Below are 15,548 nucleotides of genomic sequence, written 5' to 3' on the forward strand. Positions count from 1 at the left end.
CCTTTCTGTAAAACAGAATGGTTTCCTAAGACTCCACAATACCCTTAAGGGAGTCTTAGTCCCTTGGGCTGTCACACAATTGAAAAGCAGAGAGTCTGGTACTAAATTCCAGGGGAAAGGGTGCATCTCTTACCCAGATTTGAAGGCGAATGAGTCAGGCAGCAGGAATCTATCAGCTCCAAAGTCTATTCAAAAGTGATTTAATCTTTGCTGTTGAAGCAGATCAGCAATGCCATTTGCCTGTCTAAAAAATGAGATTATACAGGATTCTCTTAAAAGAAGATAAATTATTAGTATAATAGTAGCTCCTGGCCTTGTATAATGTCTCTTCTTAGTACTACATGTTAGTGTCACAGGGCGCATCTAGTGCATAGTACTCGGGTGTAGAGATCAGGCCACAGTGCCTTACTTAGGGTGGTTAGGATAAATATACCAATTCTCAGCAGCTCTCAGCCTAAATGGACTTGGTTATTGTTAAAATTCATCTTTATCAAAGGAAGCACTGGTTAATGATTTTTCTCCTGGCTCAACATGCTGGGCATTAGCTGAAATTGCTGAGTGATTTGCAGTGGGGAAACCATGAGACCAATTTCTTGTTTGTCCACAAATTATCATTAGCAGTTTCATTTGCAGATTGAAGAAGCAGGAGTGGGCTGTGTGCCAGTTGCAGCTTCTCTCCGATTAGGGCGTTAGTTCAATTATGTCCAATTAACTTTTATTGCAGATAGTGGTGATAATTAGTTGCAAGTCAGTTTTTTGGCTGCAGTTATCCCAAGGCTAAAGTATGAATTTGATGGATTTTAATAACCAGAATGACACATTTTATTCCCTCCCTCCACTGTAGTTATTTCTTTTTTCCAAGACCTCTTTTAGACAGATCAAAGCATTGTAAAAGTTCATCTCACAATTAAAACGTATTGTCCTTCTTTTGAAGAGCTGTATAGGGTCATATTTTAGAAGAATCTGTTAGAAGCAGCTTTAATGGCTTTTTATATTCTGAGATCATACCCTTGAGTTCATTGCTGCTTATTGTAAGAGAATAGACTGAGATGGAACTGAATGTCATTCACAACAATATGTGCTTATTGTAAGATTATAGTAATTGGCAAGGTGCAGTCTAGTCTTCTGCTTGCGTATGAGATTCTCTTCGAAGTGCAAAAGTAAGCTTTTGTTTGGGGCACTTTTATAGATTTTTTTTATTTTTTATTTATTTTTATTTTTTAAAAATCTTTTATTTATTTATTTGACAGAGAGAGACACAGCAAGAGAGGGAACACAAGCAGGGGGAGTGGAAGAGGGAGAAGCAGGCTCCCCGCCGAGCAGGGAGCCCAATGTGGGGCTCGATCCCAGGACCCTGGGATCATGACCTAAGCTGAAGGCAGACACTTAACGACTGAGCCACCCACGCACCCCTATAGATTTTTTTAAAGATTTATTTATTTGAGGGGTGGAGAGAGGCGTGCACAAGTTGGGGGGGCAGAGGGAAAGGGAGAGAGAGAATCTCAAGCAGACCCCATGCTGAGCATGGAGCCTGATGTGGGTCAATCCCACAACCCTAAGATCGTGGCCTGAGCAGAAATTAAGAGACGGCCGCTTAGGGGCGCCTGGGTGGCTCAGTCATTAAGCGTCTGCCTTCGGCTCAGGTCGTGATTCGGGGTCCTGGGATCAAGCCCCGCATCGGGCTCCCTGCTCGGTGGGAAGCCTGCTTCTCCCTCTCCCACTCCCACTGCTTGTATTCCTTCTCTTGCTGTGTCTTTCTCTGTCAAATAAATAAATAAAATCTTAAAAAAAAGAAAAGACGGCCGCTTAACCAACTGAGCCACCCAGGTGCTCCTATTTGGGGCACTTATTTATTTCCTTATTTATTAGAGAGAGAGAGAGAGAGAGAGAGAGCATGAGCGGGGGGAGGGGCAGAGGGATAAGCAGAGTCCCCGCTGAGCAGGGAGCCTGACATGGGGCTCAATGCCAGAATCCTGAGATCATGAACTGAGCTGAAGTCAGATGCTTAACCAACTGAGCTACCCAGGCACCCATTTGAGGCACTTTTGAAGTGATTTTAAAATCAGTAGCACACTAAGGATACATTTCGTTAGCATATAGGAATTTTATGTATGTTATTTAAAAAAAATTTTTTTTTACTGTTACAAAAGTTTATGTAACAAAATAGTCCAATATGAAAATGCTTATGACCTGGTTTTTATATTGTAGTAAAACAGGTGCTATGGAGAGGGGCCATGTGGAAGCAGTTGATTTGTTCTGGTGAACACACCTGTTGTTTTTTTTTTTTGTTTGTTTGTTTGTTTGTTTTAAAGATTTTATTTATTTATTTGACAGAGAGAGACACAGCGAGAGAGGAACACAAGCAGGGGGAGTGAAAGAGGGAGAAGCAGGCTTCCCGCCGAGCAGGGAGCCCGATGCGGGGCTTGATCCCAGGACGCTGGGATCATGACCTGAGCCGAAGGCAGGCGCTTAATGACTGAGCCACCCAGGCACCCCTGTTTGTTTGTTTTTTAAGATTTTATTTATTCACTTGACAGAGCACAAGCAGGGGGAGGGCAGGCAGGGGGGAAGGAGAAGCAGGCTCCCTGCTATGCAAGGAGCCCAATGCTGGGCTAGATCCCAGGACCCTGGGATCATGACTCAGGCCAAAGACAGCTGCTCAACCGACTGAGCCACCCAGGTATCCCGAACATACCCGTTTATGCTCATTCCAAGGCTTCTAACATGATGGTGCTATTTCCTCCTATTACCACCATTCCAGTATATTGTTCTGTTGCTCACTAGTTGCCATTTCCATACATTCACCTATCACAAGATTCATAAAGGGATTAAACCCTTGCAGTATTCCTTGGACATGTCTGCCACCATTTAATTTTAGTGATAATTTTTTGTCCAGAAATTTTTTCTACTTGGGAGGGGGAGCTTTGCTCTTGATGTCTACTCAGTAAGCTCAAAGATGCCTCCCTAAAAAAATTTTTTAATTTTAGCTGTTATTTTAATAGAAAGTTGCATAATACCTTTGGAAACATCCTTGCTAGGTGGAGAGAGACGGAAGGAATAGTTTGTCTTTCTCTGAAGATGACAAAGTCCCTTCCCTATTTTTTTTAAGACTTTCCCTTCATTATTGTTTGATGGTAATCCTGCAAAGTAAATGGTCTTATAAGCAAAATCTTATCTCCTTAACATGCAAAAAAACTAAAGTCGATTCCAAACTGGGACTGTTCCTAGATCTTCAGGTGACTTGCTGTTTCTTTCATTTCGGATGTCCTTCCACCCCTTAGTGTCCTTTGTTGCTAGGCTTTCTTCCCAAGGGCTCATCAGTCTTCTTAGATACTTCATGGCTGTGGCTGTGTAAAAGTTTTGTTGCGAATAAGTGGCCAAGGAGTATGGCAGTGCATTTTTTTTTTTTAAGATTTTATTTATTTGACAGACACGGCCAGAGAGGGAACACAAGCAAGGGGGAGTGGGAGAGGGAGAAGCAGGCTTCCCACGGAGCAGGGAGCCCGATGCGGGGCTCGATCCCAGGACCCCGGGATCATGACCTGAGCCGAAGGCAGATGCCGAACGACTGAGCCACCCAGGTGCCCCGCAATGCACTTTAAGAGCTTGCTTTTCTTAGTGTTTGTGTGAAGTAAAGGAAGAAAGTTCATGGCTGCTTGGAGAAGGGCCGTAATACAGTTGCTTCTCCTCCAAAGCTTCCCTGATCACACTAAAAAGGAAAGAAGAGGAAGGGGTGAGTGATAAACATCATTGTTGCACAACTTCAAAGCTCTTCATTGACTGTTCCTGAAAACCTTTCTGCTGTAGAATAACCGAGACTGCCTGCCGGCTGCTGTTGGTGTGAAAGTGGAGACATTAGTTATAGTGGGTGCTTTCAGGAAGTCTGGAGATAAAGTTTATGATGTCATTTGAGACTTTTTGTATAGTGGGAGGAAAGAGTATCAAAACTCTGTTCCACTCTGGAAGCTACAAGGATTTCCATTTCCCTTAGAGCATAGGGGTTTGCGTGACACTTGTGATGAGGTTCAGGATGTGTGCTTAGAAGGAAAGGCCTTGCAGAACTCTTACTGAGACATGAACATGAACTTAATGGAAATGCTAGTGAATGTCAGGCCTGAAAGGAGGGTTATTACTAGGGCCCCTTCAGGATAGACATTTCTTTTGGAACCTTTCCAAAAGTGAAATTCTCCATCTCTAAGTAAGAGGGTGGCATTGAAGGCCACACAGTGGAAGCGTTGCCAGAACAGAGTGGAGGTTGGGAGAAAATTTGAAGTATAGGCACTGGAGAAAATGTGATTTAGGTAAGTGTTGAAGAGAAATTGGAAGTTGATGAGGCAGAAAGATACAGGAAACCTATTCCAGATGGCAACAACCCCACATGTCAGCACTCACCAATGTAGAGGGAAGTTACCTGCATTAAGATGAAATATAATGGTTACCAACAGACCATTCTCTCCAACTCTTCTTTATGATCTCCAGCCCCGACCCCATTTGCAGACTTCAACACTGCTGCCTGTTTGTTTATTTTTGCCATTTTTGTTATTTTTTGGAAGTGAAAGCAGAGTTTATTGAAGATGTGGAGAGATACAGATGGAGTGTCTAGGAGACTCAGAAAGGAAAAAAGGAGCCATGAGTCTCCTTTTTTGTGTATTTTTTGTTTTGTTTTTAAAATAAAGTGGCCAGGGGCACCTGAGTGGCTCAGTCGGTTAAGCGTCTGCCTTCAGCTCAGATCATGATCCCGAGGTCTTGGGATCGAGCCCTGCATCAGGCTCCTTGCTCAGCAGGAAGCCTGCTTCTCCCTCTCCCCCTGGCCCTCCCCACTTCTTGTGTTCTCTTTCTCTCTCAAATAAATAAGTAAAATCTTTAAAATAAAATAAAATGCCTGGAAACAATCTCAAAATTACAGAAAAGTTGCAAGTACAGTACAAAGAATATTTTTCTTCCTTAAATCATTTTACCTGATTGCTTCATTATCTCAGAATACTTTAGTGTTTATCTTCTACAAACAAGGACACACACCAGCATTACCACAGTACAGCCATCAAAATCAGGAAGTTAACACTGATACATTGCTATCATATAATTCGCAGACCCCTCTCAGATGGTACTATTTTTACCAGTAACGTCCTTCATTGCAGTAAGGATCCAGTTCAGAATCACACGTTGCATTTATTTATTTATTTAAAGTGGTTTTTGGGGGCGCCTGGGTGGCTCAGTCGTTAAGCGTCTGCCTTCGGCTCAGGTCATGATCCCAGGGTCCTGGGATCGAGCCCCGCATTGGGCTCCCTGCTAGGCGGGAAGCCTGCTTCTCTCTCTCCCACTTCCCCTGCTTGTGTTCCCTCTCTCTCTGTGTCTCTCTCTGTCAAATAAATAAATAAAATAATTAAAAAAAAAAAGTGGTTGTTGTTGTTGTTTGTTTATTGCAGTGAACTCTACTCCCAGTGTGGGGCTTGAACTCACAACCCCGAGATCTGGAGTCATGTGCTCTACCAATTTAGCCAGCAAGGCGCCCCACACATTGCATTTATTTGTATGTATTCTTGGTCTCCTTCAATCTGGAACAGTTCTTCAGGCCTTTGACTTTCATGATCTTAATGCTACTAACAGTTATTATGTAGAAAGTCCCTCAATTAAGAATTGTCTGATGGTTCCTTGTGTTTAATTTAGGTTATATATCTTTAGCAGGAATATTACAAGAGTGATGCTGTGTTCTTCATTGCATAATTTTAAGAAGTGCAGATTTTGGGGGCACCTGGGCGGCTCAATCGTTAAGCGTCTGTCTTCGGCTCAGGTCATGATCCCAGGGTTCTGAGATCGAGCCCCGCATCGGGCTCCCTGCTCAGCAGGAAGCCTGCTTCTGCCTCTCCCACTCCCCCTGCTTGTGTTCCCTCTCTCGCTGTGTCTCTCTCTCTGTCAAATAAATAAATAAAATCTTTAAAAAAAAAAATGCAGAATTTTTATGTGTCCTATTTCTGGTAATGTTCAATCACTTGATTAAGGTGGTGCTTGCTAGGCATTTCTAATGTAAAGTTACTCTTTTCCCCTTTTTAATTAGTAAGTATTTTGGAAGGAGATACCCTTTTTTTTTTTTTTTTAAAGATTTCATTTATTTATTTGACAGAGAGAGAGACAGCGAGAGAGGGAACACAAGCAGGGGGAGTGGGAGAGGGAGAAGCAGGCCTCCCGCCGAGCAGGGAGCCCGATGTGGGGCTCGATCCCAGGACTCTGGGATCATGACCTGAGCCGAAGGCAGATGCCTAACGACTGAGCCACCCAGGGGCCCCAACCTTTTTTTTTTTTTTTTTAAGTTGGCTCCATGCCCAACGTGGGGCTTGAACTCATGACCCTGAGATCAAGAGTCCCATGCTCCACCAGCTGAGCCAGCCAGATGCCCCTGAAGGGAGATACTTTGAAACTATGCAAATATCTTGGGGCGCCTGGGTGGCTCAGTCGGTTAAGTGTCTGCCTTCGGCTCAGGTCATGATCCCAGGGTCCTGGGATCGAGCCCCGCATCAGGCTCCCTGCTCCGCGGGAAGCCTGCTTCTCCCTCTCCCACTCTCCTTGCTTGTGTTCCCTCTCTCACTGTGTCTCTCTCTGTCAGATAAATAAAATCTTTAAAGAAAAAAAACCTATGCAAATATCTTGTTCCTCTCCACTCTTTCAATTTATTAATTTATATATTTACATTAGTATGGACTCATGATTTTCTATTAGAAATTTTTTTTCTAATTTGAGTATAGTTGACACACAATGGTACATTAGTTTCAGGCATATAACAATAGTGATTCATCTTTTTTTTTTTTTTTTTAAGATTCTTATTTGAGAGAGAGAGATAGCAAGAGAGAGCAGAAGCAGGGGAGAGGGGCAGAGGGAGAGGGAGAAGCAGGCTCCCCGCTGACCTGGGAGCCTGAAGTGGGGCTTGATCCCAGGACCCTGGGATCATGACCCAAGCTGAAGGCAGATGCTTAACCAACTGAGTCACCCAGGGGCCCCGTGATTCAATTTCTTTATGCATTATGGATTTTCTATTTTATTCAGTAGACTAATCTGTTATCATCATTTGCTTGTTTTTTTTTTTTTTTTTTAAGATTTTATTTATTTATTTGAGAGAGAGAATGAGATAGAGAGAGCATGAGAGGGGGGAGGGTCAGAGGGAGAAGCAGACTCCCTGCCGAGCAGGGAGCCCGATGCGGGACTCGATCCCGGGACTCCAGGATCACGACCTGAGCCGAAGGCAGTCGCTTAACCAACTGAGCCACCCAGGCGCCCCTTGTTTTGTTTTTTTTTAAAGGATTTTATTTATTTATTTCAGAGAGATCATGAGCAGGGGGAGGAGTAGAGGGGGAGGGACAAGCTGACTCCGCACTGAGCGCAGAGCCCGATCTGCAGTCATGACCTGAGCCAAAATCAAGAGTCAGATGCTTAACTGACTGAGCCACCCAGGCGCCCCTATTTGTTTTGATGTTCAAATTATCCCAGAATTTGTCAGTATATCAGGAAAAAATTATATATATATATTTAATCCTAAAGATGACTAAATGATTTGCTGTCGTTTTATTTCAAAGAATTGGCTGATACTACCCAAACTGATATCTTATGAATAGTGGTAGTAAACAAAAGTTTTTTTTTTTTTTTAAGATTTTATTTATTCATTTATTTGAGAGAGTGAGAGCACATGAGAGGGGGGAAGGTCACAGGGAGAAGCAGACTCCCCGCCGAGCGGGGAGCCCGATGCAGGACTCGATCCAGGGACTCCAGGATCATGACCTGAGCCGAAGGCAGTCGCTCAACCAACTGAGCCACCCAGGCCCCAGTAAACAAAAGTTTTTAATTCTTCTATTGCTAGGACATACCTCCTTCACTCATGTACCTGTTCATGTACCCAATTTCCACTGTGTAAACTTCTCTTTGGGGGTTTCTCTCACCATTTGAGCATTCCATAGCTTCTGTGTTCTTTGACATGTCACCATTAGTCTTTGAACACTTCCTTCCTTTCCTGCACAATATGATGTTCTAGACTCATTTCTCTGCCTCAGCCATTTCTCCAAAGAGCCTTTGTTCCTGTTAATAAACAAATTTGGAAATCATGTGTCTAGAAATCAAGATCTGTTTGGACCTTAATGAGGCTCATTGCTGTTGGATGGTGGAGTCGTCATTCCTTCCCTCTGGGGATGCTCTCATACCACTTGGTTTCTGGCTCCCCATAACAGGCCCCCCACTACTTTGTGGCTGACATCTTCACTCTGTTTGGGTACCTTCTATTTCCAATCTAGTTGAAGTGATTTAACAGAGGGAACTGGGTGAAGGTTGGGAAGGATGCTCAGTTGGTGAGGGAGGCCCTGGAGAGAGTAGTTTACAGAGGAGAAACTAGAACAGGGAAGGGGCATACTGACTGAAGGAGGCAATGTACCAGGAATAGAAGAGTTAGGAACTTTCGTTTTCTGCTGCTGTCCAAAAGATGTTAATTTGGGTAGTGTTAGTCATTTCTTTGAGGTATCTTTGAGGTAAAGGAAAACACATCATTTGGACATCTGTAGGATAAAACATGTATTTTTATATTCTTTTTCTGATTCATTCAATGCTAAAGTAATCTTGAGTTAAATTCTTTGTTTGGATGGGGCTTAATATGTGGTATAAGACACATAGTTGACCAGTCAGAACCAGACACACAGTGATTTAGAAAAATCACACCTGGGTGGGCAGTTGGTTAATCGGTTAAGCATCTGCCTTCGGCTCAGGTCGCGATCCCAGGGCCCTGGGATCAAGTCCCACATTGGGCTCCTTGCTCAGTGGGGAGCCTGCTTCTCCCTCTGCCTGCCGCTTCCCCTGCTTGGGCACTCTCTCTCTCTCTCTCTCTCTCTCTCTCTCTCTGACAAATAAATAATCATAAAAAACCAGTGCTGAATGATTATGGAACTTTTCAGGACTACAGAAAGGAGGAAGAGAATTCTGCTGATCAGTGAATGAGTTGTGTACTTTGAATCTTTGAGAGGTTTAAAGGACTACTTTTTTTAGTTTTTTGTTTTACAAGGCAATTCCTGAAATGAGGAAGCCTCCTGAAGCTCAGTTCAGAATTTTACTTCAGTGGGTGTTTACTCTAGCTATAAAAGTATTCTTGCAGCAGTGACTGTTCTCTTACTTCTATGGATTGAACCAGTATTCCAAATTTCATCAGCTAGTTGCAGCGATTTGTAGGGTGTAGAAGGAAGGGGGAGCTCCTCTTCCTCAGTAAGCTTTCAGTTTTTCTGTGGTTTTGAGGCTTAGCAGCCTGTCCCACTTTCAGAGACCCCTTACCTTCAGAAACCTGGTAATTCCTTGGCTTTGTGGGGTGTGAGCCATAAAGCTTCAGGTTATAGTGAATCTCAGTGAAACGGCAAGGTCAGATGTTGGGATTTTTGCTAAGGCTACAGAAGCCCTCACCCCAAATTGTTACACATCAGGGTTCCTCATGGTCCTTTACTCCCGCTGGCAGAGGAGAAGGGAGGGCCTAAATGAACAGAATATATTAAGATAGCAATTATGCCTTGTCCTCTTACCTTAAGATCTGCCTATTGCCAAATTAACCCTGGATGGCAGCAGACTAGAAGGATAGAGTGAGGGCAGTATGTTAACTATAATATAAGTAAAACTTCATTCCCCATCTGCACTGAATTTATTAGCCTTTCTGAAACTTCACTAGGTATGTAAGGCACATAAACTCAAGGCATTGTGTTCAGAGAGAAAGTTCTGAGAAAGTAATAGACCAAATGAATATAGAGTGGATATAGATGTGTGGCATGGAAAAGTATGAGCCCACCCTCCCTCCACCGTCACCCAAATTTAAAACACCTGAGAGCGCAGAGGGACGTTTCCTTTCAGAGACCTGGGTGGGCTCTGTGATGCCCAGCTTCCAAAAGCTGTCATAGTACAAGTGTCCAAATGGAAACGGACTTAGAACAGGTAGAATTGAGAATAGGTTCAGAGTTAAGAGTTCAGGGAAGAGCATGAGGATAGGAGGGGTAGAGTTTTCTGTCCCAGGATTGTTTGAGAATGAGAGAGAACTGTGTTCAATCATTACTTGTATTCTTGGATATAGTTTCCTCAGTGTAAATTATAAAACTTTTCCCTGAAAAAAAAAGTTTGACAAGTCGAACATAAAGTTTGCTTTGTCTTTATGGAGACACTTTCCCAGTGCATTTTTACCCTTACCTTGGTTATAGTTGCTGGCTTTATAGTTCCATCTTGAAAGAATTTTCACTGAGAGCTGATTGGAAAGTGTTAGGCTAGCCAAAGGATAATAGAGTTTCAGTGCAGAGTGCTGATCTGGGACAGGCAATTCCCCAGATCCATAGGAAAGTCAACAATTACGTTCACACTTAAAATAACAAAACCACGGCTAGGGGCGCCTGGGTGGCTCAGTCATTAAGTGTCTGCCTTCGGCTTGGGTCGTGGTCCCAGGGTCCTGGGATCGAGCCCCACACTGGGCTCCCTGCTCTGCAGGAAGCCTGCTTCTCCCTCTCCCGCTCCCCCGCTTGTGTTCTCTCTCTCACTGTGTCTCTCTCTCTGTCAAATAAATAAATAAATTCTTTAAAAAAAAAACAAAAACCAAACCAAACCATGGCTTCGAATTGTATGTTTTTGTTGTATATAATAGTGTAAGAAGAGGGATATGATAGGTGGTCAATAAATACTGACTTGAGGGACAGCTATGGTATAGTGCAGTGTTTTTCAGACATTTTTGTCTAAGCCCACGATAGAGATTGCATCCCAGTAAAATATATATAAATGAGATAATTGAAATGAGAATCATGAAACAGTAAACATTCTGACTTCGTGAAATTTTTTTTATTGAATTTTTTAAAAAAGGCTGGTCACAGTCTGCAGATTAGAAAATAACTTTTCTAGGGGCGCCTGGGGCTCAGTCGTTAAGCATCTGCCTTCGGCTCAGGTCGTGATCCCAGGGTCCTGGGATCAAGCCCCACATCGGGCTCCCTGCTCGGCGGGAAGCCTGCTTCTCCCTCTCCCACCCCCCCCTGCTTGTGTTCCCTCTCTCGCTGTGCCTCACTCTGTCAAATAAATAAATAAAATCTTTAAAAAATAAAAATACTTTTCTAATGGAATGAGCCACAAGTCTAGGAGTTAAGACAGAGAATTTAATATGAGGTCCACTGTCCCAGCTGCATATCACTGGACAGGTAATTTAAATCTTTCTGAGCCTGGGTTTCCTAATTTATAGAAGGGGAATGATACTTGTTCCATCTTGAAAGATTGTTGTAAGTTTCAAATGAAATTACTTGTATAAACATGTTTCAACATATAAAGAACTATAAAATGTGAGGTGATAATTTGGTTCTGTTGGCAAAAAAAAAGTGATGGGGTGCCTGTGTGGCTCAGCCGTTAAGCGTCTGCCTTCGGCTCAGGTCATGATCCCAGGGTCCTGGGATCGAGCCCCACATCGGGCTCTCTGCTCAGCGGGAAGCCTGCTTCTCCCTCTCCCACTTGCCCTGCTTGTGTTCCCTCTCTCGCTGTGTCTCTGTCAAATAAATAAATAAAAATCTTAAAAAAAAAAGTGATCTGAATTTTAGTAGGTTAGGAAAGTGATGATAGCAAACATTTAAATAATGTTCATGGGGCACCTGGGTGGCTCAGTCGTTAAGCGTCTGCCTTCGGCTTGGGTCGTGGTCCCAGGGTCCTGGGATCAAGCCCCGCATCGGGCTCCCTGCTGAGCAGGGAGCCTGCTTCTCCTTCTCCCTCTGTCTACCACTCTGCCTACTTGTACTCTCTCTCTGTCAAATAAATAAATAAAATCTTAAAAAAAAAAAAATGTTCACTATATGTTAGGCACCAATATCAGGTACTTGAATGGATTTTTTTTTTTTTTTTTAAGTAAGCTCTGTGCCCAACGTGGGGCTCCAACTCGCGACTTTGAGATCAAGAGTCTCATGCTCTACCAACTGAGCCAGCCAGGTGCCCCAGGCACTTGAATGTATTAAACTCATTTAATCCTCACAACAGGGGTTCCTGGGTGGCTCAGTGATTTGAACATTTGTCTTTGGCTCAGGTCATGATCCCGGGGTCCTGGGATCAAGTCCCGTGTCGGGGCTCCCTGCTCAGTAGGTGAGTCTGCTGCTCCCTCTCCCTGTGCCCCTGCTTGTGTGCTCTCTCTCTCGCTCACTCTCCCTCTCAAATAAATAAAATCTTTAAAAAAAAAAAAAGAATCCTCACAGCAATCCTGTGAAGTAGCTGCATTTTACAGATGAAGTTAAGTGTCTTTCCTAAGGTCATATTGCAAGTAAGCAACAGAGCTGGGATTCGAACTTAAACTCTTGTCTTTTCTTTGATATAGTGCCATTTGTTAATCCAGGTTTCTTGGAGGTGATTTGAACTGTGGTTGACATTTATCTGCATGTGAATTTTCCCCTTATAAAAGCTTATCAGAAAATGACTTGCCTTTGTCACTCACGTTTTTCCTAAGTTACTTCCTTGCCTCTCTTGGCTTTATGTTCAAGAAGTGAAAGCTAATTAGAATGTTATCCTAGGGATGCCTAGGTGGCTCAGTCAGTTAAGTGTCTGCCTTCGGCTCAGGTCATGATCCCAGGGTCCTGGGTCCCAGGGTCGGTGGGGAACCTGCTTCTCCCTCTCCCACTCCCCCTGCTTGTGTTCCCTCTCTCGCTATGTCTCTGTCAAATAAATAAATAAAATCTTTTAAAAAAAATAAAAAGAATGTTATCCTAAACTATATGGTCCAGGAATGAGCATTTATCCCCACAAAGTGCTATAAAGCATTTAATGGTCAAATACAAATGACTTTATAATTTGTGTGTGTGTGTGTGTGTGTATAATAAATTTTTACAAAATTACTGTTATACCATATTTGTCTATTTATATACTTTTTAACCCAGTATTTCTATTCTAAGCATTTTTCTTTGTTTTTAGATAATTCTTTAACAATTAAAAATTGAGAGGCTCATGATAACTTTATTAGATGAATATCCCATAATTTATATAACCATTTCCTTGCTTTGGGACATTAAGATTGTTTCCAGTTTCTACATAATTATGAGAAGAGAGTCATATATAAATCTTTGTTTGCATCTCTCATTGATTGTTCCTTAAATTAGATTTTAGAAGTGCAATCACTGTGTTGAAGAATATGAATATTTATTTTTTTTATCTTTTTTTAATTAAGATTTTATTTATTTATTTGACAGAGACACAGCGAGAGAGGGAACACAAGCAGGGGGAGTGGGAGAGGGAGAAGCAGGCTTCCTGCTGAGCCGGGAGCCCGATGCGGAGCTCAATCCCAGGACTCTGGAATCATGACCCGAGCCGAAGGCAGACGCTTAACGCCTGGGTGCCTATTGGCACAGTTAGTTGAGTCCGACTCTTGGTTTCTGCCCTCGGCTCAGGTCATGATCCCAGGGTCCTGGGATCGAGTCCCTTGTCAGGCTCCTTGCTCAGTGCAGAGTCTGCTTAAGATTCTCTCTCCCTCTGCCCTCCCTCCCCCCTTTTCTCTCTAATAAAATCTTAAAACAAAAAAAAAACCCAAACAAAAACTGTTCATGCTTATTTCCAGAAATAATGTATCTATCAATTTAAACATCTCACTTTAGACTCTTAATCTTAGGAAACAAACTGAGGGTTGTTGGAGTGGAGGGCGGTGGGAGGGATGGGGTGGCTGGGTGATGGACATTGGGGAGCATATGTGTTGGGATGAGCGCTGGGTCTTGTGTAAGACTGATGAATCACAGACCTGTACCCCTGAAACAAATAATACATTATATGTTAATTTAAAAAATAAATAAAACATCTCACTTTAGTGATTTTTCTTTTTTTAAAGATTTTATTTATTTATTTATTTGGCAGAGAGAGAGAGACAACGAGAGAGGAAACACAAGGAGGGGGAGTGGGAGAGGGAGAAGCAGGCTTCCTGCAGAGCAGGGAGCCCAGTGTGGGGCTCAATCCCAGGACCCTGGGATCACGACCTGAGCCGAAGGCAGATGCCCAACCAGCTGAGCCACCCAGCCACCCCGTGATTTTTCACTATATCCTTACTCTGTATATTTTAGATTTTTTTCAAACATGTTTGTCATTTTTTAAGCAAAAAATAAAATCTCATTGCACTTAATTTACTTTCTTTAATTATTAGATAGTTGCATTATTTCTTCATATATTTAGTAGTTGCTTATATTTCTCTATACAGCTTTGGTGGGAGCCATGTCTTCACTACCCTTGCATGGATTCAGATGTTGCTGTGGATCCTGTCCCTTTCACTGTTTCCATTCATAACTCTTCCAAACTTGTTCAAAATTTCATTTAAGCTATTCTCTGCAGTTTTGATAAACTACCTTCTTATGCAGTGTAAATCAGTATTACTTATTACAGAGCAAAAATACTGATCTATAAATGTCTTCTGAAATTTCTAAATGCAGCAGTGAACTTTGATGAGGCACATTAGACTCAGAAAAGAAAGACATCTCTGTACCAGGGTCAAGAAACAGGCACACATGGTCCAAACGCAGTTACCCCAGCTTATTTCAGAATAACACCTTGGAGTTGTATACCTAGAATGGGGGGGGGCTAAGTGACTGCCTGTAAGCCTCTTTAATTTGTCACCCTTCAGACTTCAAAAGACTCTAGACTCGGGGTGCCTAGGTGGCTCAGTCAGTTAAGCGTCTGCCTTTGGCTCAGGTCATGATCCCAGGGTCCTGGGATCGAGCCCCACGTCGGGCTCCCTCCTCTGCGGGAAGCCTGCTTCTCTCTCTCCCACTCCCCCTGCTTGTGTTCCCTCTCTTGCTGTGTCTGTCTGTCAAATAAATAAATAATCTTAAAAAAAAAAAAAGACTCTAGACTGGGTTAGAGGGCCTACTCTCTGGTGAGGTGATCCTGAGGCAAGGGAGTCACTAGAGAAGTTGGGCCTCTGTTGTACCTTGTGCAGTTGAGGGGAGGAGAAAGGGCATGAATAAGCAACTTGTTTAGCTGTTCTCTAAACATATGCTGCCAAAATTTTTTAACAGCCTGTTAAATTCTTAAAATTCTTTTTCTGTTTTGTAGCTGTGGGCTATATAAGTTTACAGAAGCTAACTGGGGAACTGCCTTTTGTATTTTTATCAAAATGAATACCGTCTGTGGTCTGCCTTGTTTTGCGCTTCATCAGGGCCTGTTGAAGGTCTTTTTAGACACCCTAAGACTTAAAATTGTACCCAACTTTGGTATCTTTTTAACAGATTCCATTTTAAAAAAATAGTTTGGGTCTGTTGCCTCAGTTTCCCCATTTGAGTTTGAGATAAGTACTTCTCTGTCACTGGGCAACTTTTCCTGTACTCCTGTGGGACTCAGGGCTTTGAAAATTAAAAATTGCCACATGGTGCGCCTGGGTGGCTCAGTCGTTGAGCGTCTGCCTTCGGCTCAGGTCATGATCCCAGGGTCCTGGGATCGAGCCCCACATCGGGCTCCCTGCTCTGTGGGAAGCCTGCTTCTCTCTCTCCCACTCCCCAACTTGTGTTCCCTCTCTCCCTGTGTCTCTCTCTGTCAAATAAATAAAATCTTAAAAAAAAAAAAAAAATTGC

The 15,548-nt window shown here is 42.9% G+C and overlaps 1 protein-coding gene and 1 pseudogene across 1 annotated transcript in view; one reads left to right on the forward strand and one right to left on the reverse strand.

Annotated features, from left to right (window-relative positions):
- The window catches only part of FAM222B (family with sequence similarity 222 member B), a 77,454-nt gene that overhangs the window by 44,364 nt on the left and 17,542 nt on the right, over positions 1–15,548 (forward strand). The window lies entirely within an intron of this gene.
- LOC118025121 lies at positions 2,706–7,878 on the reverse strand (annotated as a pseudogene).

This window comes from Mirounga leonina, unplaced genomic scaffold, assembly GCF_011800145.1.
Source record: "Mirounga leonina isolate KUSES-001 unplaced genomic scaffold, KU_Mleo_1.0 Mir_200, whole genome shotgun sequence".
NCBI lineage: Eukaryota > Metazoa > Chordata > Mammalia > Carnivora > Phocidae > Mirounga > Mirounga leonina.